This window comes from Convolutriloba macropyga, chromosome 4, assembly GCF_964194025.1.
Source record: "Convolutriloba macropyga chromosome 4, txConMacr16.3, whole genome shotgun sequence".
Taxonomy (NCBI): Eukaryota; Metazoa; Xenacoelomorpha; order Acoela; family Convolutidae; genus Convolutriloba; species Convolutriloba macropyga.
In genome coordinates this window covers 19362684-19384310 of record NC_134471.1, presented here as the reverse complement: position 1 = coordinate 19384310, position 21627 = coordinate 19362684, and the positions used below count along the sequence as shown (strand labels likewise).

The following is a 21627-nucleotide window of genomic DNA, read 5'->3' as shown; positions in this document are numbered from 1 at the left end:
AATTTGTGCGGTGGTTAAGTCAAAAACGTGGTTAAGCGGGGCCGAAACATTATGTGCAAACACACATTACCGAGCCTCCTTGTTCATTCCTTGTTAGGTTGGTTTGTTCAAATGAACAACACAATAAATTATCGCTAATTTGATGCAACTCCCGGGTGACGAGTAAAGACAGTGGAAAACTTGTTTGCTTAGAGGTCACTATTAGTGTCATCCTGTTTGTTTTGAATTAGAAATTTTTATTAAATTTGCAAGGCGAAGTTTTATCATGCAGAGCTGATTTTTAAACACTTTTTCCACATGACCTCTAGTTTTCAACTGCTCATAATTGAAATTTAATTGCTCAATGTTCATCTCTACGAACTGTAAAAAAGCCAAAGTCCCTGTTTTGACTATTGTGTTCTAGACAAAAAGTTTTTTTATAATAGAACTTTTATTTTATGAAGCATTTAGTTCATAATTTTAAAAAGTTGTGAAAGTTTGGTTGCCGTGTTTAATTGATTTTAAGTCCAATTTTAACAAATTTGTCATAACAAAAAATTCGAGGACTACAATTTTGCCACGAAAACTTTATCACTTAAGGGGTGCAATTTTTCAAAAGTTTTGTGTTATAATGATTTATGCGCATATTTTAAAAATCGCTATTCATTTTCAGTAGAAGTTATATAGCTTTTTGAGGTTAAAAATATACATAACGCATGCTTGCGATTAATTGCGAAAGCAAAATTCTTTGATTAAAACTATTGCCCACTTGAAAAAAAGGTAAAAATAACCTCCCTCAGGGCTCTTAATTCTAGACTTTTAGTCAGACTTCAAATGTGACTGAAGATATACTGTAGTTACAATATTTCACGCTCAGTGAAGAGACGTTTTTACAAGATAGAGTAGTAAATTGTCAGCTATATCTTTTTCCGCTTACGTCATAAAATTGTCCTTTTAACAGATTGACCATTTCCACTTTCAATTGAACCATTTTTGAGCTCGAAACAGTCTGAACGACTACAAGACTGACAAGGGGCGATACCGTGAAAAAAGACGAATTCTATCTCTTGGGAACTAGTATAGCGTACTTTTATGGAAAAGTTGTATTAATTATATCCTTAGACTTAGTGGAAGGAATCTAAGAATGTTCACAAGCGGAATAGTTGAATTTCAATTATAGTTAAATAACTCATGAATATTTCACTAACTAACTGAATTAGTTAACAGAATTCTATTTATCGTGAATACGTTTTTGTGATTTGAGAATTTGAATAATTGAGTGACATCCTTTTTTGCTGTGATAGTGCTCGACCAATGAAGACCTTGTAGTGTTTTTGTAACACCTCGCCTCAATGCTGGATCCAGAGAAAATTTTGAAACTTTTTCACGTCTCTCAAAGTCATGTACACTGTACACTGTAATACGTTCTGTAGATTATTTCTACTCATAAGAAGCCGATTCTTTGCAAATGTTTTGACCTGAAGGATAGTCAATCGCAACTTTGGTCAAATCTAATTGCTAATGGAACATCAGTACTAATTGAGAACTATGATTATGACACGTTTTAAAGCAGTCAGACTCTTGTATCTCTTCATTAGGATCTCAAAGTTTAAATTGAAGTCCAGGAAAGTCGAAAATTGGCCAGCGAGTCAAAAAAATTGGCCAGCTAAAGGTCTCAAAAATACTCGGAAAGGGGTTTAAAAATAGTCAATTGGACTAGCCAAATAATGTCTATATAAATAAGCGAGCTAACTCTAAAAGCTTCGAAAATAATTTCTTAGCCTGCAATTTTTAAAGTCTTTCATGTTTTAGAACCCTAAAAAGCGCAAAAGACAAATAGCTAGCAAGAATATGCGAAAAAATTGGGTACCAAAAGCGAAATAGATGTTCCACCCCTTCAAATAAATTGTTGTTCGGAAGCTACACAACCATGTTTATTTGTGTTGAGCGAGTGTCGGGCTGAACAATATTTTTGTACAGAAGTATAATATAGGTGTTATTGAATAAGAATTAAAAAAATGAAATTTCTTTTTCAAAAAAGCGAGTAAAATTATATTTGAAACTTTTCGCAGTTTCGACTCAAATATTTCTCGTCTACGAATTTTATAATAACGAAAAATATCAAACAATTATTTTGACATATAAAAATTTGGTAGCTCCTCATTTGAAGCCTACAGATAAAAGAACCGCCAATAAAAAGAAAACAAAAATTCTTTGTTCGCAAATTGCATTCAACAATCAAAATTCTTGTTTGCCATTGAATATGCACCTCTTGTTTGCTTGCAATTGCTTGAGGAGATGTATATGATAAACAAAACTGGGGACACGTATTTGCCTAATTTAGCTAATAACTATAAATATTTCAAATGAAAAAGACTTTCTGGATTTACTCCATTTCAGACAAGTGTCTCTTCGTTATTGTTTTCACTCACGCATCGTTCCCTAAAAATGTGAAATAGGCTTAAAATGTGAAATTTGATTACAAAAAATTGTTTGGGATTGGCTTCAACTTTCTGTCGCCACATTCCACAACACGCCAACTTCACATTTCCAAATTACTATGGTCCGCAGTTTGCGCCATTCATTTTCTTCACTCTACGCCCCTAAGAAGTCACTGATAAGCAAATAACTAATATTCATTTAGGTACCTAATAATCCGAGTTCAATGACGTTTTGATAACAATTAAGAGAGCCAACAGCGCCAGAATTTTCAAACTACATAGTGGATATTTATACAAACTACATTGAATTATTTTTTAAAGATAATACATTTTTTATTAACATTGTATAAAACTTGTAGTTTGAACCAAAAATTTATTTATTAGAAGTTACAATTTATATATAAGCTATAATTATTTTAAAAATTTTTTTATAATAGTTAAGTGGAACTGCTATAACTATTTATCAATTCTTTGGAGAATTTTTGAAAACAGCAACTTGTAAAGCTGGCAAAAAACGGTGTAGTTTGACGTATATTGGACGTTTTGATGAGGAATGAGTAGCTTCATTAACTTCTGAACAATTTCTGTGATTAGAAAGTGATCACACATTTTCAAATTCAAAATATTTCCTCTGTATGAGAGATGATCAAAAATGATTAGTTTCTGCAAAATCCCTCTGCATGATAAGTAATCAGTAATTATATCATTTTTTTCATCACTGGTTTAAACTCAAACTGCAGCAAAACTATATACTGTTAGGTTTTCAGACACATTATTTAGAAATAAAACTGTTCTTCAGTCCTTTGTTCATTTCCTGTCGCTAGTATTTCCTGTCCCTTGCGATTATGAAGAAAAACGTTTGTATTTTGATAATTTTCCAACAGCTAATTTAAAACAATTTTGCCTTTATACGAAATTCAGTTATAGAATTTGGGCGGCAATTGCAACTAGCTTTCAAGGTGAATTTATTTTACCAAAAACATACTCACAAGCTAAATTGTGGAATGTAGTGACAAATTTTTTCACCATGTTCAACAGTCTTAAACTTTTATTATCCACAAAATCACAAAATATGGTATATGTTGAAGAAATTTGTCACCATTTATCAAAAAAGATGCCATTTTGTGGAATTTGTGTTAATCCAGTTCAAGTTCTATTTGGCAGGGGCGTAATGTCTTTCCGTAATCCTTGATGTCATTTTTCTTTGGTGCAACAAATTGTTGCTGGACAAATTGGCTACTGATATTATAAAACTGTGGAACAGACAAAACAACTTGTCTATTTTTGAAGACAAAAAAATCTTATTTTTATGAACTAGATGGCACTAAAGAATATTTTCTTTGCTAAATTCAGATGTTCAACTGAGGCTACATCCTGGATAACTTTTCATTTTTCAATTTTTATGCATCCTTTTTCATTTTATCAGATAGAACATTATGTGCAACTTCAGGTGTCTGCCGAGATTCTATAACTGCTAGTCATAACTTTTCTGAAAAGTGCAAATTTATAAATTATTTAGAATTTCTGCTTATTTTGTAAGGTCTCAAAAATATTGCCTTTATCTATCTTTTGAGATAGGGATTATCTGCATTTTCTAAGAACTTTTCTTGGCGTTCGCTAAATCAATTAATGAAGCTCAAAATAATGACCGCTTCTTGTTCCATTTTATCGCAATAAATAATTCAGCATGCAACCAGAAAAATAATAAGAAAAAGGAAAGAACAGAAAAACAAGTTTTTCGGGAAGTTTGTCTATTCTTGTTTAAGTTCTTTCACGAAATTCAAATCTAATTAATCGTCTGTCAGAGATAATTTGGGGAAATTCATGACCAAAAGAGAAATTGTTGTTATTAAAATTATTTTCGCCTGATTCTGAGTATAAGAGTGATTTAATTGTTCATCTTCCGCATAAACGATTGGAAACAAAAACTGTAAAACCCATCGCGCCAAAAATATTTTCCACGATTTGTGAATGCTCATTCAAATTTAATTAATTCTGATTAAGTAGAGAAAATCTCAAGCAAAATCCTCTTATATTAAATGCAGTTGTAATAATAACCGAGGAAGCTTTTTGTGTTTTGTGAATCTAGAAGGCGTCTTTAAAGTACGCCATTTTGTCTGGAAAGGAAGACTTAGACGCTCTTTTGTTAAATAATCACATCTCTCCGCGTTTCTGAATGTGAACAATTACCAACCCATTTGAATAAATTATACCATAATTGAACTGTACCAACGGTCTTATAAGACTTACGAGAATTCTGGAAGATCTCTGCACCAAATGCAGACCCTTGCATGCACTGTCTTTGCAATTATCTCATTATATCTGATGGTATTAATTCACAATCAAAAATTTTAAAAAAACAGCAGGACAAATCGTGAATTACAACTCAAAAAATTAAATTAACTCTTGAATCTAAAATATCTAACAAGGCGGCTAGGTAATGTGCGTTCGCACATAAAGTTCCGACCCCGCTCATCTACATTTTTCACTTAATTGTCTACCAAATGAAGAGATTAAAAAAAATAACTTATCAACATATCGTTAAACAAACTACTAAATGAGCAAAACAATGCACTATAGAGGGCCGATGAGACCTGTTACTACCATAATATGACCAGTGGAAAAGACGGTGATAAAAATAAAATAATTAAAATATTAATTACGACCAAATCTCGTTTTCCATTTTTTGAAAACGATTAATAACCAAACCAGAATTTCATCAGATAAAACTTTTAATAAAAAACATTATCTTCTACTTCATTAGAGGAAACAATGGGACTTTTCCTCAAAGCTACTTGGTAACATGTCCACAAGAAATGAAAAAATGGGGCAAAGTTTTAAAAAAATGTTTTTTTTTAAAAAAGAATTAATGTCAAATTGATTAGAAATATTATGCACCAAATGAAATCATTGAAATACTCTTTTATACCTCCATAGGGAGCAATTGAGACATTTTTTATCCCAGATATGTCATATGGCAGCAAAAAAAACTACAAATATAGGCAAATAATTTTAAAATTGCACAAAGAATACGCACGAAGAAATTAGAACAAAAACTATATCCCGGCCAATTAAACATTGAGCTGTTCACAAAAAATATTTGAAAAATCTGATTGCGTTTTTGTCAGATGACCAGAGGAGCGCCAATTATTGTGATACTGTGAAAAGAATATAAAAACCTACAAAATCGGTCGAATAAGCAAAAATCATGAACGTTTTAGGAAAACTGGTTGTACCAGGAACAAAGACCATTTCAGGAAAATAAAACCGTTAAAAGGAGCAAATTAAAGTTGATTCGACAAGTGATGTGAATTGTCTAAAGGGATGCTAAGCTACAAGTCAACAGAAATAAGATTGGCAAATCTCAGAAATCCATTGTCTTTTTTAAAAAAACCAATATTTTCAAAATGATATCCAAGGTAAGCGTTCAACTAAAAAAGTAGACAGTTAATTTTTCAACTTTGTCGAAAATTTATTGGGCCTGTTATTAGTGAGAATAAGTTATTAGATTATAAAATACCATTAAATAGAAGCTGATATTAAAAATTTTCACAAACAACTTTACAAAACCACAGTGTTGAAGCCATTAAAATTTTAAATTATTAACCACAAAAAAATCAATTTTCGTTTGCGTCTTCTTCGAAGATCATAAAGTCTTTTTGTAACAACTTTTTCAAAATGACAAAAAACATTAAAAATTGAAAAACATCTAAATTTCGCAAAATTCTGAAACAAATTGTCTAAGCCTTGAAGACATCGGTCAAAACGTTTAAACAACGTAAAACATATATATAACTACGGAAAAACATTGAAGAGATCTCTCAATAATAAGGCTAAGTTACGAAAATGATACGACATTGTAACAAACGAAAGAAAACGCAAACCAGATTAAAAAGGGATAAGTTGAAGAATATTTTTTTTTACAATTTTTGGAAAAAATTTAATTCGAGAGTAAAAAAACCATTCGCTATACATCGATATCAGTTATAATGTATCAATAGTAGGCCACTTAAAACTTTCATTACCCAATTTTTAGCAAACGCAAACAAAAATAACTACAAATACATGGCAAAAATAAAAAAACTAAAAAAAACTATACCAAAATCTGCAAAAGCACGGTGTCGCAGCCGTCAAGACCATATGTTAAGAAAACAATGAAGAAGTTTAATTACAATTTTCGTAAAACTTTTTTTTCAGATAGATTGTTAAGTAATGTGACAATTTGCCAAAGAAACAAAAACAACAGCAAAAATGGGCAATTCTGCACAAAAATTACAAAATTTTGTAAAAAAACTCGTAGTACCAAAGCCAAGATACCGTTCTTTCAAAACAATCTGCAAAAAAAATAGTATGAAATCTACAGGAAACAAGGTTTGACCTGTGTTTACTGAAAATAAGGGAAAAGTTGACAGAAATAATATTAAAAATTGACAATTTCAAAAAATCATTGAAAGTTCCTTAAAACGAATATATTCAATGACATAAGAGAAATTAGGTAACAACCGAATGCATGGTACAAGTTCACTTATACTTGTTGCAGAAGCCATTTGGACTTTTGAATGGTTAGACGTAGTACTCAGAGTGCAAAAAGAATAACGATTGAAGAAAAAACAGAAGAATTCAGTTAAATTTTACTAACATCTGCAAAGCCATAAAAACCATAGTTTCTCTGGAAACAAATTATATCTACATTCGGCCCCATTGTGAAGTAAATAGGAGCTGACATTAATGGAGCCCGAGAAAAATTTTTGATAATAAAGAACAATAAAAAACACCGAAGCAAATTATTTTGAAAAAAAGCAGCACCAAATTTAAAGTTAAAATGTTTCTGATTGTAAGAATCCATGATATTATCAAAACTATCCCTTATTTTGCCGTGCACCCAAAGAACTGCCCAAATGTACCAATGGGTTCGGAATTAGACCAATTGTTGAGGGAAATACTTCAAATATTTAAAAAAATTGATGCATTTTGTATAATTATTGCGTTAAACTTGTAAAAAAACAGCAAATTTTTAATTTCAGAAGAATTTCAGGAGTTTCAACAATCTCTCTTTTGGAGTTTAGAGAGATAATATCAGCGTTTTCTAGGTGTCCAATTTCGGCAAACTTAAACAAATTGGACCCAAAAAGCATATTTTGTCCAATTTGAAAAATGTCTGAATTTTGAAAAATTTATCAAAATTTTTAGCCAAAGAAACTCAAACCAAACAATTCAGCAACGCTCCTCGGTCTCTAGCAGTAATAATAAAATTCTACTATTAAGAATTTCAACGTATTTTAAATAATATTAGCAAACATGTGCCAAATTTCAGCAAAAACTACTGAAAATGTGAATAAAACTGTCGAATATTCACAAAACTTTAAACCTCGACAACTCCCTGTAAAAAAGAAAATTTAAAAAAGTCTTTTTAATGATACCACTCACAACTCTCTACAATGAATATATCGATCGGTCAAAATTGACTGAACAAAAAAAAGCCGTTTGAGTATATAGTTCCTCCCTCCCCACTAAAGTGGGGTCGGAACAAAAAGTTAGACAAGTTTGTTTTTCAAGGCCTAGCGATTTAGGAATCAGTAAAAGTAGCAAGATTTTGTGAAAATATTGACTCTACGCATCTGTTGAATGAGTACACTATACAGCAACCCTGTTGGGATGAACGAATGACAAAAGCAAAAATAAGGCAAGAACTAAAAACATGTGCAAATATTGGAAAATGTTGAAAGCCTATGGCTTCAAATTACGAAAAGTACCTGCCAAAGTCCAGCAGTAGGATATCAAGCCGACACTTACGACTTTAATTTGCCTGTTAATAAAAAATCAACAATAAAGTAAGATTCGATGACCAATTTTGTAAGTTAATTTTGCACAGCAATTTTTTTTGTTAAGATTAAAATTTGATTCAATATAAAGAAGTAGTTTCATAATTTGCTCATTATTGTACAACAATAAAAAGTGTCATTGAGAGTGACAAAAAATAGTCTGATGACGACCTTTGCAATTTCTTTGATCCCAGAAAAACAATTTTTGAAGACGAAGCATCAAAAATTCGAAAAAAAATTGTTATCAAAAACTGAATGCGGGCAATGATTTTTTGATGACGATTGCTATTTGGTACAAGGATTGGGTTTGTTTGGCGAACGGGAAGATTGTAAAGAACTAAATAAATAAAAGAAACAAATGGAATTAACTTTAAGAGAAAACAAGCTAAAGAAAAAGTAGTCTTTGAAAAGATGCAAAATTGCAATACTATATTAAATCTCAATTTAATTCTGTTTGAATTTTGCACAGCAAATTTGGGGTCTAATTTAGATAGAGTAAAGTTTTAAGAAGCGTTTGTAAAATTGAGCTGAGGATATGGAGCAAGCGACCCGGCTTTGAGCTCTAACTGCCATAGGCTTCCCAAAGCTATACTATCAAATACTTCGATATCCCAAATCAACGGCCAGAAAAATGAAGATAAAGCTACAAATGAAGGCAAGACTTAACAATTGACCTAAATTGTTCAAAAGCAAACTTTATATCGGTCAATAAAAACGTCACCTGGAAGTTGAAGCCCTGGTATACAAGTTTGACCCAAATTTGTTAAATTTTTCATGAAAATCAAAAAGATTTTCTTTATAATGATTTTCTACTGATTTTACAAATCCTGTAACTCTAAATTATCGTTAACCACAACCAGTTTTCTGTTGATATTTAAAGTGCCGTATAAAGCTATTGCTATAAAAGTGTTAATTTCAAACCTTCGCTGTGTTAGTATTTTCTTTATGACTAGTATGTAAACATGATATAATAATGATATATGTAAACAAGCAGAGATAGTAAATCAAACGTAAACACTGACTAGATATATTTAAATGGGGGTGCCTATTTACTGGGGGCTCCAGCGGAAATGATTGGGGGAAACTTCACTTTAATTTGAATTTATCATGACTCACCTGAGGTAAATTAACATAACTGTTGTTAGTTTAAGGTATGTTGTCGCATAGAACAAGGGGAGGTGCAACACAGTTTCCTCAATTTTATTTTGAACACATCACTCAAATGATGCAAATGGTAGTAGCATTCGTTCTGAGGAAGACAGGAAGAAATTTGATAGTTTTTTGCGTTTTTCAAAATAAAATAGCTGCAATTTTTCGATTGATGGCAAATAACTTAAAGTTTTGTCTTCGAAAAATTGGAAGTTAATTCCACAGCACATTATGAATAGATCTACAATAATCCAATATTGGTAATCACTCAGCACCAAATTTCAACCCAAATTTGACACCGGAACATATCTAAACATACCCGGCAGGTTGCGGAAAATAGCCGCCGTTGATTCCAATAAGCATGATTGGGATTGAAAGAATAGAAGATATTGAAAAAAAAAATTATGTACAAAAACATTTTGTAAGTCCGATTTATTTTGATGGCATTTCGTAGTTGAACATACTTCTGTTTCTTAGAGAGAGGCTTCAGGGGCTTCAATACCAATAAGCATTAGAGAGGGGTAACTAATACTTATAGGAACGACGTTCAAATAGCGGGCATCTAAAATTGGGCCTTATGGGTTTATCCCGTTTCTATTTCTGACTTCAATTTTTATACTGACTCTGTTCATTTTGAATTGCTTTGCTGAGCAACTGATGTTCAAAATAACTTTTAGCAGAATGAGAGAAGAGAGAAACTAGCCTAGAGAAGTCAAAAAGATTTCACGCAAAATGTTGAAAAAGCGGCAAAATGAGGTAAAACGAAATATTTTTGTTCGACGAAGTAAAAAAAAACATAGCAGGACAAGTCCTGACGTACAATTCAAAGAATTTTCATTGACTAAACAGAAAAACTAGACCTAGAATGGACTATGAGTGAATTGAGAAAAAACATTTTTAAAAAAATCAAATAAAAAAACAGAGAAAAAACAGAAAATCAATGTCAAAATGCCGCATGTGAACAAAAAACCACTAGCGAGAAATTGAAATTTAATTCAAACAAAAAAATTAGGCCTAGAATGAGCTGTGAATGGATTGGGAAAACCATTTAGAAAAAAGCCGATCCAAAAAATCGAAAAAACAGTAAAAATCAGAGTGAAATTCCCGCATGTGAACAAAAGACCACTCCCAATAAACCGAATTTTTGTTCAAACACCGTTTTCTCACTCTACTTTAAAATTAGACCGAAAAAAATTCACGCCACAAAACCACTCGCTTTTTCGCTCCAATTCCTGTTTCCGGCGTGACCAAAATCACTTCTCCAATTTGACTTCAAAAATCATGAAAATGTGTGAACAGATCTTTAAAAAAAAGACAGCGCCCCAATACAATTCAAATTCTTTGAATTGTAAAAAAAATTAGGAGCGCTATAATAGCCGGCTGAGAAGACGAGGACGGCTATTAAACAGACCAAATGACAAATTTTAAAGCTAAGCTTAGAAAATAATGAAATACGCCATGCTTTGCATGAAAAGAATAGGGACTGATATTTCGTAAATTTGGAATTAGTTAAGTTTTTCTCCTTACTAAAAATAAATAAGAAGAATAAGAAACAACATCTCTACATAAGATAGTTTTCCGTCTCTTAATAGTTTCACGATATTTCTCGATTAACATGGTGAATGAGTTCACTGTTATGAAAAAGAATCTTCAAAAAATTGTTTCCTTTCTCTGAAAAAAAGTTTCACTGGGGGTTGCTTTCTCCATCACTGCCGATTTAATAATTGAAGGTAAAGATTTCCGATGAGATCTATTAAAATCACTTAGATCTTCAAAATGAGTTTAGGTTGCGCTATAATTTCATGTAACTCCGTTTTTTTGCATTTTTGCTTTCTCTTCAATAGAGAAAATCAAAATCTATCACGATACTGAGATCATATTGCCTCTAAATAACCAATGCTTCAACGAATGTGCAAATAATAACAAGAATGATAGACACGTGACCTGAAATCATTTAATTATGAAAAACATTTGCGAAAAGTTTTAAAAGTCTCTATTCGTCTTAGAAAAGTCTTAGATCATTTTTTTGCATTTTGCTATCAAAGGCTTTGTTAAGCTGGTAGAAAACTAGATTCTATAGCAAAATGAACAACTTTGCTTAGATAAACTTTTTAACATAACAGAGCTGTCTTTGAGGTATCAACAGAACTTCTGAAAAACAATTCTGTTTAGTAGCCAATTTTTTGTTTTGCAGCTAGGTCTTTGCTTAGATTTCTGAGATTAGCCAATGAAACTAACTTGTATCAGATTTGCCTTGACATTCTTCTGTTCTGATGGTCGTGGTAGTCATTCTATTTCTTTGCTTCAGATGTAAATGTTGAGATATTTTGTGTGACTTTCCTTATTTTTCCATGTTTCGGGAGGCAAACTTTGTTTCAAAACTGTTTTTTCTAGATATATTTCGGTTGGTTTTACAGCTTCACTTTGCATTTTTTCGCACTGATGCCCACATTGGCGCTCTTTTGAAAGAATTACCTTATAAACCAGATTAGACCACATGACCTCTTAAAACAGAAATTTTGGATTGATGTTCCTCTTCAAAAGATTTGATAAAGTACCCGGGCTGAGGTTTGCCAGGCCAAAAGTTGGTATGCCCGACCAAAATTCCTGCTGCGTTCAAAATGCATACAGCCTCGAAACACGAATGAACGCACGAAAATCTTGACATAGGTAATTTTAAAGGCAAAAGAATCTGTACATAGACAACCTTGAACGCATGAAGTCTGGACATAGGAATCTTTGAACTAACCAAAATCTGAACATCGGGAACCTTGAGCACAATAAATATTTCCGAATTGCAAAAAAGAACGTGAAAAACAGTTTTTGCGCTCGTGGTCGATTCAGCACATTTACAAGAGAGGTCACTCCAGTAAACGCTTTTTATGTAATAAAGATTAACTCGTTCAAAAACGAAATACCTCGAACTCGAGAAATCATGCACGAAACAATTTGCGCTGTATGGGACCAACTTTCGTTTCTAGAATTATTCGTTTCTAGACCAACTTTCGTTAACTTGTAAAAAAAAACACGGGGTTGCTAACTAGATGGATGGAAACCTTTTCAACCTTAACGATCATCGAACACGTTTTTTTCAATATAATTACCAGCTACCAAGGCCGTATATGTCAACCATCACCCTAAGGTATATGGAATTTAAAAACAAAACATTATAAAAAAAATTTTCGTACAACCTCTATTTATAAGTATGAAGACAAATCTGGAAATGAACAAACGAAAGTCTGGAAAAACACACCTTTTAACGCACGGAAAACGCCCAGAAAAAACCTTGATTGCACGAAAATCTGGTGAAGATATTTAACCTAAAACTGACCCCTAAATCTGTCATGTTATTGCTTTCTGTTCAATAATTTGCTTCTGCGAATTGAAGTGTCAGAATCTAAATTAATTTTCATAAATTTCTTACATACGTTCGCACACGTCACTTAAATTCACACAATGAATTAAATTTGTTCAAGTGAGTTGGTATATGAACGATCAACAGTCCCGTGAACAGATGGGGAGGGGGCACTCAAGACAAATCTGAGCTGCGTAATTATGTATAGATTGGGTATCAATCACACCCGAAGGAGCGTTTTAATTCATAAGTGGGCAAAATCTATCGCACTATTATAAACCCTCTGAATTGACATTTCTAGGAAAAAACAGTTAATTCATTGCCCCTTTAGTTGCCTTTAGTGCGAAAGAAAAATATCAAATTGTGCTGATACCAGTCCGAGTAAATTTAGTCGCCTCTTCTAAGTTCCAATTCTGACACGGAGACGGCCTATAAGGGGAATTTTTCGCCTACACGACCTTTTTTAGTGTCCGTATGCGTGAGTATTTGCTAAGAGTTGGAGTACCTTGTGGACTTTCAGGTGAAGGAAATTGCTATTTTCGCTGCTGCTTTTCCATCTTTTTTTTGTATCACGGGTTTTTGTGTAATATATCACGCATTGACGTCAGTTTAATTAAAGACACATCATATAAATACAAGCGTGACCAAAACAGTCTTCTTAAAGCAGCACCGACCAATTTTATTAAAAAGTGGAATCTACGATACTCAGTTTGAAGTAATTAAGGCAACGAGAAAAAGAATTACGCTAAGATTTAGTATTTGAAACATTTTTAATAACGATCAAGTCGCCAATGGCTTCTTTTGAAGACCCCGTTGAGCTAGGGTTTATCTTTTCATTAGTTAAATTTTAATGACTTCATGTTTGACTATATTTTAGCATTATAGCCCCCGAACTATCCCTCCCTTTGTTTCTCTTCACAGTGGGGTTTTCGAACTAACTGTATCGCGTGTTGCAGAAATTGAACTAATTTCAGCACTTTTTTGGTTCCCCAGTATTTCACATTTGAACTAAATCAAGATTAGACGGGATTAAAACAAAAAGCAATTGTTTCATTTCAATCCGTTATTTTATATTATACAGCGGGGAAAATTATATACCGTAAAATCGTATAAGTAACCGTCGATAGTAAATAGGTTCAAAATTCAATCCCTCGACAAGATTAATTTTCAAATTTTTGCAAGATGTTGTGAAAGTTTAATCGCTCCCGTTGTCAATACAATTAGCTATACGAGAACTATCGAACCAATCAGCTTAAAACATTACTTACAGTTCTTTTTTTGAATCGAAATTCTAAAATAAACCAAAGATATTGAAATGGTTGCTGGCCTTTAAAAGAGAAAGTTGAAGTCACGTATAAATAAAGAAGTGTATTCGAAGTTAGCAAGCCAATTTTGAGAGCAACAAAAACGACATCAAAAGTCTGCCGATTTTTGAGCAAAAAGCAAACGAAACAATTTTCAATCTAAGATTTGAGGTAAAATTTGGAGAAACCTTTGACCTGTATCTGAGTTCACCTTAAAAAATAATCTTCAAATAAATCGTGTTTTATTCTCATACACATTTGTATCACAAGTTTTTCTATGATTGAGTAGTCCAACTTGAATTATGCCTACTTAAAGTTAGGGAAGCAACGAAGCTCTTTTGAACAAAAATTAATAATAATGTATTGCAACTATTGTAATTTTTAGTTCTTATGAAAACAAGTCAAGCTAAACAAAAATTCTCAGATTGATCTCAAGTTCTTAGAGATCTCAAATTAAGATGTGGTTGTGGATAGACTGTGATTTTTGGAAAAAAACGATGCTTTGAAGTTTCCACCGTTTCAGAATCAAATTTCAAAAAAATTGATTTTTCAATCTACTCCAAAAGTTTTAAAAACAAAAAACGTTATATAGCAAGTGCAAAGAAAAAACCGTTGACAAGGAATTAAGAATCTGGATTGGAAGAAAAGCTTTTTGTTTTCGTTTATTGAAAATCATGCTGATGATTTTGGATTCTGAACATTTGAGAATTGCTTGGTCGAAAACCTGGTCGTCACTTTGCAAAATTGTACATAGCAAGTAAGATTTGGTGAAATATTAATTCAAGGTTTTCTAATTTTTATTTTTAGATACAATTTTGGTCTTCTCTACAGTTTCACGATCAATATTTATTTTCTCCGATCAATTTTTTAGGAGTTACAAATAGCACATGGTTATCTAAAAACTCAGAACTAGACCCAAAGAGCTACAAAATGGCGCATCTCTTTTTTGTCGCCGATGCGTAAACCAAATATGCAAATATTGACTGAAGAAAAACAGCCTGTCTCATATATAAGTCCCAATTGTTGAGAAAAACTTGGGCAAACTTTAAGCTTCAGTTTTTAAACCGAAAAAACCTTTGGATTGTAACCACAGGGGTGTGTCAGCCCATACATGTGATTCACTAGAATTGTCGCTGAATTACATAACCTGCAAAGGCTTGTGGGAACGGAAAGTCGATAATTGATTATCAATTCACACGATAGGAATTGTTAGTTTTTACCAGACAATAATTGGATTGTATTGGGGCTATGTTTTTCTTTAATTTTTTGGAAGATGTTTTTATGACTATTGTTTTTACTTTGAGCTTTCAAACGGAAAAACATGTTAAACTCAGTGGCCATCGAATTTAATCAGAAACATACATCAAAGAGTAGTGTTGTATTTGCAATAGCAGAGTTGATAGAGGAATTGTAGCTATTATGCTCGGCTTACCCCGAAGAAGATAGCTCACTTTGTGCCAGTTCCCCATGGCGGGAGGCTTAGGTTTTCAGCCATAAAACCGTTAGAAGAGTTAAATCCCAGCCAAAATGACTAGAGAATCGGTGAGAGGACCATCTGAGGTTCAGTTCTTTGCGGAGTTGAGTCCCGTGAGCCACAGGTGATGTGGTTGTAGTTAAAATGTGCTTTTTAAAAAAAACGGTGCTTTGAAGTTTCCACCGTGTCAGAATCAAACTTCAAAAAAATTGGTTTTTCAATCTACTCTAAAAGTTTTAAAAACAAAAAACGTTATAAAGCAAGTGCAAAGAAAAAAGCCTTGACAAGGAATTAAAGATCTGGATTTGAAGGAAGGTTTTTTGTTTTGGTTTTTTGAAGATCATGCTGCTGATTCTGGATTCTTAAGATTTGAGAATTGTTTGGTCGAAAACCTGGTCGTCACTTTGCAAAATTGCATATAGCAAGTAAGATTTGGTGAAATATTAATTCAAGGTTTCCTAATTTTTATTTTTAGATACAATTTTGGTCTTCCCTACAGCTTCATGGTCAATATTTTTTTTCTCCTTTCAATTTTTTAGGAGTTACAAATAGCACATGGTTATATAAAAACTCAGAACTAGACCCAAAGAGCTACAAAATGGCGCATCTGTTTTTTGTCGCCGATGCGTAAACCAAATTTGCAAATATTGACTGAAGAAAAACAGCCTGTCTCATATTTAAGTTCCAATTGTTGAGAAAAACTTGGGCAAACTTTAAGCTTCCGTTTTTAAACCGAAAAAATCTTTGGATTGTAACCACAGGGGTGTGTCAGCCCATACATGTGACTCACTAGAATTGTCGCTGAATTACATAACCTACAAAAGCTTGTGGGAACGGAAAGTCGATAATTGATTATCACTTCACACGATAGGAATTGTTAGTTTTTACCAGACAATAATTGGATTGTATTGGGGCTATGTTTTTCTTTATTTTTTGGGAGATTTTTTATGACTATTGTTATGACTTTGAGCTCTCAAACGGAAAAACTTGTTAAACTCAGTGGCCATCGATTTCAATCAGAATTATACATCAAAGGGTAGTGTTGTAATTGTAAAAGCAGAGCTGATAGAGAAATTGTAGCTATAATGCTCGGCTTGACCCAAAGAAGGTAGCTTACTTTGTGCCCCTTCCCCATCACGGGAGGTTTAGGTTTTCAGCCATAAAACAGTTAGAAGAATTAAATCCCAGCCAAAATGACTAGAGAATCGGTGAGAGGACCATCTGGGGTCCAGTTCTTTGAGGAGTTGAGTCCCGTGAGCCACAGGTGAAGTGGTTGTAGATAAAATTTGCTTTTGAAAAAAACGGTGCTTTGAAGTTTCCACCGTTTCAGAATCAAACTTAAAAAAAATGATAATTCTATCAACTTGAAACGTTTTAAAAATAAAAAAACGTTATAAAGCAAGTGCAAAGAAAAAAATGTTGACAAGGAATCAAAAATCTGGATTTGAAGGAAAATGTTCTTTGTTTTTTTGTTCGTGAGGATCATGCTGATGATTTTTGATTCTGAAGATTTGAGTATTGTTTGGTCGAAAACCTGGTCATTAGTTAGTAAAATTATACATAGCAAGTAAAAATTGGTGAAATATTAAGTCAAGGTTTCGTAATTTTACTTATTAGATTCTATTTTGTTCCTCTCTACAGTTTCACGATCAATATTTTTTTCTCCTTTCACTTTTTAGGAGTTACAAGTAAGATACGATTATCTTAAAACTCAAAACCAGACCCAAAGAGCTACAAAATGGCGTATCTCGTATTTGTCGCCGATGCGTAAACCAACTCTGAAAAAATTGACTGAAGAAAAGAGCCCCTGTATCATGTATAAGTCGCACAATTGTTGAGTAAATACTTGGGCAATCTTTAAGCTTCATTTTTTAAAAAGAAATAGTCTGTGAATTGTAACCATAGGGGTATATCCGCCCATACATTTGATTCACTAGAATTGTCGATGAATTACATAATCTACAAAAGCTTGTGGGAACAAAAAGACGATAATTGATTATCACTTCACGCGATAGGAATTGTTAGTTTTTACCAGACAATAATTGGATTTTATTGGGTCTTTGTTTTTCTTTATATTTTTGGAAGATGTTTTTATGACTATTGTTATGACTTTGAGCTTTCAAACGGAAAAACATGTTAAACTCAGTGGCCATCGAATTTAATCAGAAAAATACATCAAAGAGTATTGTTGAAATTGTAATAGCAGAGCTGATAGAGAAATTGTAGCTATTATGCTCGGCTTGCCCCAAAGAAGGTAGCTCACTTTGTGCCCCTTCCCCCTAGGTTTTCAGCCATAAAACAGTTAGAAGAAATAATTCCCAGCCAAAATGACTAGAGAATTGGTGAGAGGACCATCTGGGGTCCAGTTCTTTGAGGAGTTGAGTCCCGTGAGCCACAGGTGAAGTGGTTGCAGATAAACTTTGCTTTTTGAAAAAAAACGGTGCTTTGAAGTTTCCACCGTTTCAGAATCAAACTTCAAAAAAACGACAATTTTAATTACTTGAAGGGTTTTGAAAACAAAAAAATGTTATAAAGCAAGTGCAAGGAAAAAACCGATGACAAGGAATCAAAAATCTGGATTCGAAGGAAAATTTTTGTTTTTTTTGTGAGGATCGTGCTGATAATTTTGGATTCTGGAAATTTGAGAATTGTTTGGTCAAAAACCTGGTCGTCACTTAGCTAAATTGTACATAGCAAATATGATTTGGTGAAATGTTAATTCAAGCTTTCCTAATTTTTTTGGGTTCATTTTTGGTCTTCTCTACAGTTTCACGATCAATATTTTTTTCTCCTTTAAATTTATTAGGAGTTACAAATAGCACATGGTCATCTTAAAAATCAGAACTGGACCCAAAGAGCTACAAAATGGCGCATCTCTTTTTTGTCGCCGATGCGTAAACCAAATATGCAAATATTGACTGAAGAAAAACAGCCTGTCTCATATATAAGTCCCAATTGTTGAGAAAAACTTGGGCAAACTTGAAGTTTCATTTTTTAAACCGAAAAAATTTTGGATTGTAGCCACCGGGGTGTTTCAGCCCATACATGTGATTCACTAAATTTGTCGTTGAATTACATAACCTACAAAGGTTTGTTGGGTCGAAAAGACGATACTTGAAAATCACTTCACGCGATAGGAAATGTTAGATTTTACCAAAAAAAGAATTGGATGGCATTGAGGCTATGTTTTTCTTTATTTTTGGAAGATGCTTTTATGACTGTTTTTATGACTTTGAGCTTTCAAACGAAAAAAAAATAAAGCTCAGTAGCCATCAAGTTTCATTAGAAAAAAACATCAAGCAATAGTGTTGTAATTTTAATAGCACAGTTAATAGAAAAACAAACGCTATTGTGCTCATTTTGCCGTAAAAGAAGGTAGCCCACTTCGTGCCCCTTTCCCTCTGGCCGGAGGCTTATTTGTTTAACCATCAGACTTTTGGAAGAACGAATTCCGGGCCATGAAATTTAAAGAATTGGTGCAAGGACCCTCTGGGATACAGCTCTTTGAGGAGTTGAGGCTTGTGAGCCTCAAGCCTCAGGTGATGTGGTTGTGGATAGACTGTGCTTTTTGAAAAAAAACGGTGCTTTGAAATTTCCACCGGTTCAAAATCAACCTTCAAAAAACTTGATATTTTCATACACTTGAAAGGTTTTGAAAATAAAAACGTTATAAAGCCAGTGCAAAGAAAAAAGCGTTGACAAGAAAATATAAATCTGGATTTGAAGGAAAATTTTTCTGTCATTTTTCTTGAAGATCATGCTGATGATTTTGGATTCCGAAGATCTGATAATTCTTTGGTCGAAGACCTGGTCGTCAGTTAGCAAAATTGTACATAACAAGTAAGATTTGGTGAATTTTTAATTCAATGTTTCGTATCTTTACTTTTTAGATTCAATTTTGGTTGTCTCTACAGTTTCACGATCAAAATTTTTTTCTCATTTTCAATTTTGTAGGAGCTACAAATAACACACGGTTATCTGAAAACTCAAAGCCAGACGCGAAGAGCTACAAAATGGCGTATCTCGTTTTTTTCTCCGATGCGTAAACCAACTATGAAAAAATTGACTGAAGAAAAGAGTCCCTGTCTCATGTTTAAGTTCCACAATTGGTGAGTAAATACTTGGGCAAACTTTAAGCTTCATTTTTTAACCCGAAAAAAATCTTTGAGTTGTAACCACAGGGGTGTTTCCTCCCATGCATTTGATTCACTAGAATTGTAGCAGAATTACATAACCTACAGAGGCTTGTGGGAACGAAAAGACGATAATTGATTGTCATTTCACACGATTGGAAAAGTTAGTTTTTACCAGACAAGAATCGGATTGTATTGGGGCTACGTTTTTCTTCGAATTTTTGGAAGATGTTTTTATGACTATTTTTATGACTCTGAGCTTTCAAACGGATAAACATGTTAAACTCAGTGGTCATCGAGTTTCATTAGTAATACATACATCAAAGAGTAGTGTTTTAATTATAATGGCAGAGCTAATAGAAAAATAGTATCTATTATGCTCGGCTTGCTCCAAAAAAAATTGGCTCCGAAAGGTAGCCCACTTCGTGCCCCTTCCCCTTGGCAGGAGGCTTAGGTATTTAGGCATCAGACCTTTAGAAGAATGAATTCCATGTCTTGAAGAATCAAACTTCAAAAAAAAAATGATAATTTTATCAACTTGAAACGTTTTTAAAATAAAAAACGTTATAAAGCAAGTGCAAGGAAAAAAGCGATGACAAGGAATCAAAAATCTGGATTTGAAGGAAAATTTTTTGGTTTTCTTTGTGAGGATCATGCTGATCATTTTGGATTCTGGATATTTGATAATTGTTTGGTCGAAAACCTGGTCGTCACTTAGCAAAATTGTACATAGCAAATAAGATTTGGTAAAATGTTAATTCAAGCTTTCCCAATTTTTTTAGATTCATTTTTGGTCTTCTCTACAGTTTCACGATCAATGTTTTTTTCTCCTTTCAATTTTTTAGGAGTTACAAATAGCACATGGTCATCTAAAAAATCAGAACTAGACCCAAAGAGCTACAAATTGCCGCATCTCGTCTTTGTCGCCGATGAGTAAAGCAAATGTGCAAATATTGATTTAAGAAAACGAGCCTGTTTCAAATATAAGTTCCAATTGTTGAGAAAAACTTAGGCAAACTTTAAGCTTTAGTTTTAAACCAAAAAAGCTTTGGATTGTAACCACAGGGCTGTGTCAGCCCATACATGTGATTCACTAAATTTGTCGCTGATTTACATAACCTACAAAGGCTTTTGGGGACCCGAACAGCTACAAAATGGCGTATCTCGTTTTTGTCACCGATGCGTAAACCAACTATCAAAGAACTGACTGGGAAAAAAGAGTCCCTGTCTCATGTATAAGTTCCACAATTGTTGAGTAAATAGTTGGGCAAACTTTAAGCTTCATTTTTAACCCGAAAAAAATCCTTGAGTTGTAACCACAGGGGTGTGTCCTCCCATGCATTTGATTCGCTAGAGTTGTAGCAGAATTACATAACCTACAGAGGCTTGTGGGAACGAAAAGACGATAATTGATTGTCATTTCACACGATTGGAAAAGTTAGTTTTTACCAGACAAGAATCGGATTGTATTGGGGCTACGTTTTTCTTCGAATTTTTGGAAGATGTTTTTATGACTATTTTTATGACTCTGAGCTTTCAAACGGATAAACATGTTAAACTCAGTGGTCATCGAGTTTCATTAGTAATACATACATCAAAGAGTAGTGTTTTAATTATAATGGCAGAGCTAATAGAAAAATAGTATCTATTATGCTCGGCTTGCTCCAAAAAAAATTGGTTCCGAAAGGTAGCCCACTTCGTGCCCCTTCCCCTTGGCAGGAGGCTTAGGTATTTAGGCATCAGACCTTTAGAAGAATGAATTCCATGTCTTGAAGAATCAAACTTCACAAAAAAATGATAATTTTATCAACTTGAAACGTTTTTAAAATAAAAAACGTTATAAAGCAAGTGCAAGGAAAAAAGCGATGACAAGGAATCAAAAATCTGGATTTGAAGGAAAATTTTTTGGTTTTCTTTGTGAGGATCATGCTGATCATTTTGGATTCTGGATATTTGATAATTGTTTGGTC

The 21627-nt window shown here is 33.1% G+C and overlaps 1 protein-coding gene across 1 annotated transcript in view; it reads left to right on the top strand.

The window, feature by feature from the left end:
• Window positions 1-21627, top strand: part of LOC142338301 (melanin-concentrating hormone receptor 1-like) — a 35450-nt gene that overhangs the window by 3468 nt on the left and 10355 nt on the right. The window lies entirely within an intron of this gene.